A 2,673-nucleotide genomic window follows, 5' to 3' on the forward strand; every position below is an offset into this window, starting at 1 on the left:
GTGGTGGTGGTGGTGGTGGTGGTGGTGTGTGTGTGTCTGTCTGTTTGTCTGTTTGTGTGTCTGTGTCTGTGTCGTGTTTGTCTCCTACCACCATCACTGCTTGACAACCGGTGTATTTATGTGCTTGCAGCCTAGCAGTTCAGCAAAATGGACCGATAGAATAAGTACCGAGTTTTTAAACAAACATGAGTACTGAGGTCGATTCGTTCGACTAAAAATGTTTCAATGCGGTGCTCCAGCATGGCCGCAGTCTAATGACTGAAACAAGTAAAAGAGAAAAGAGAAAAGCTGCAGTCTTCTTTTATTTATCTATTTTTATCTAGGTCATTATCATCTACTGTACTTGTGGTGTGTGTGGAGGGGCAATGGCCCAGTGGTTAGGGTAGCGGACTCGTGGTCATAGGATCGCAGTCGATTCCCAGACCGGGCGTTGTGAGTGTTTATTGAGCGAAAACACCTAAAGCTCCGTTCTAAGTTCAAATTCCGCCAAAGTTAACCTAGCCTTTCATCCTTTCAGAGTCGATAAAATAATGTACCAGTTAAGTACTGGGGTCAAAATTGCTGCTCTTGTACCAAAATTAGACAGAATTATTTCCTATGTACATCCTATATATCAGTGCACTTTGGCCGAATTGCTAAGAAGTTGATCCTGCAATATGACGTTCTGAGTTCACTCTCACAGTGTGGTAATTTAGTCAAGTGTCATTTTTTTCTCTAGCCTCGGATCGATCCATAACTCGTTAGGGAATATGTGTCGACAGCAATTGCTTAAAAAACTGTTGGGCAGATTTTGACTTCTGATTAAAAAAGTACAGCTTTGTCCCACACTGTGTTGTGCTGATTCTGCCCAAGAATTACGTTTGCACGCATCGGTGGAATACTCAGCTACTTACACGTTAATTCAGGAGCAAGTAATTCAGTTGACCGAACAACTGAACTCATAATGTCCAATAACCCTAACCCACCTTTATATATTAATATGTAGTGTGATTGTTATAGATGTGTTGCATGTATTTCTTACTCTATTCTGTATTCTGTGCACGTGTGTGTGTGTGTGTGTGTGTGTGTGTGTGTGTGTGTGTGTGTGTGTGTGTGTGTGTGTGTGTGTGTGTGTGTGTGTGTGTGTTTGTGTGTGTGTGTACCAGTCTGGGAGTGGCATAAATATTTTATTTAATGTCATAGTTGAATATGCTTACCGTCGTATTTTATCAATATAAACAGGGTTATAGTGACCGATGCTGTTTTTTGGTCATCGCTATGGCTAGTTATTTCATCTAATGTAATGGTTGAAAAAGGCAGTGAGCTGACAGAATCGTTAACACAACGGACAAAATGCTTAGCGGCATTATGTCCGCCTTTACGTTCTGGGTTTAAATGCCGCCGGAGTTGACTTTGCCTTTCATCCTTTCGGAGGCCAATAAAATAAGTGCCAGTTGAGCACTGGGGTCGATCTAATAGACTTAGCCCTTACTTCGAAACTACTGGCCTTGTGCCAAATTTTGAAATCATTGTAATGGTTGAATATATTTATCGTCGTTTAGAAGTAATATAAAAAAGGGGGATCATGATGACCGATGCTGTTGTTGAATCACAGCTCAACCTTAATTTAAAAGGCCTACAATAAAGGTGTTCCAACCATGATCATCCACTCTTTTATTAAAACATAGTATATCTGTAACTACGTAATTCGACCAATATGGCATTCTTTTTTTTTAAGATTTGAAGGATATTAGGCTACCACCCTATTCGATCAAATGACTGCACAGAGATTCCTAACGTTGATTTAAAAAAGACATGGGTTATTTAGCAAGCTCTCATCTTCGTCTATCCTTCGGCATCCTGTTTACTAAGCCTTTCACGCAGAGGTCTGAGTTGTTAAAATGCAACTATATCTGGAGAAGGTAAAATCCTCTTGCCGTTTGAATAATGATGGTGTCTATACCAAGTACTCTAACGAAATTGAAAAGCACTAGTGAGTGGTGTACTTGTGACTGCATTATCATGCCCTACATCTTATAGTCAACATCGTCTGAGAGCAGAGAAGTTTGGCTGCTATTTCTTGCAAGTCAAACACTCTCATGGAGATTCCTTACTTTCACCAAATGTGATGCCACTGAATCCTTTTAGTGCATTGGTGAATTATTGCATAATTTGCTAGGTAAAACCTGGTTAATTGCTGAAATGGTGAGTGCCTCGGACAAAATGCTTAACGGCATTTCTTTGGGATTTTCTTCCTCTGTTTGGCTCATATCCATGGTCAATTATTTTAACTCACCCTAAAAGTTTTGCGATCGTCGTAAAGGATATAACGGATATTTCACCTCCGTTCTAAATTTAACAGGGACGGTTACCCGTGGATCGATACCGATGGTCACTGAAGGTCAAGCAATTAACTCTATTATTCAGTGTAATTATTGTTTGATTTAGGCTTTATTGTTTGCTTCAGACTAAACGTCTCTGGCGGATTCACTAAGTGTTTTTCAACTATATTTTCCTATTATTCCTTTAATCTATACGATATCTGCCTAACACAAAAGATCCAATTATTTACTACACACAGACACACACACACACACACACACGCACATATATATATGTATAAACATATGTACATATATATAAGTATATATATATGTTATTCATATATATATATATATATATATATATATATAT

Source organism: Octopus bimaculoides, chromosome 4 (genome assembly GCF_001194135.2).
Source record: "Octopus bimaculoides isolate UCB-OBI-ISO-001 chromosome 4, ASM119413v2, whole genome shotgun sequence".
Taxonomy (NCBI): domain Eukaryota; kingdom Metazoa; phylum Mollusca; class Cephalopoda; order Octopoda; family Octopodidae; genus Octopus; species Octopus bimaculoides.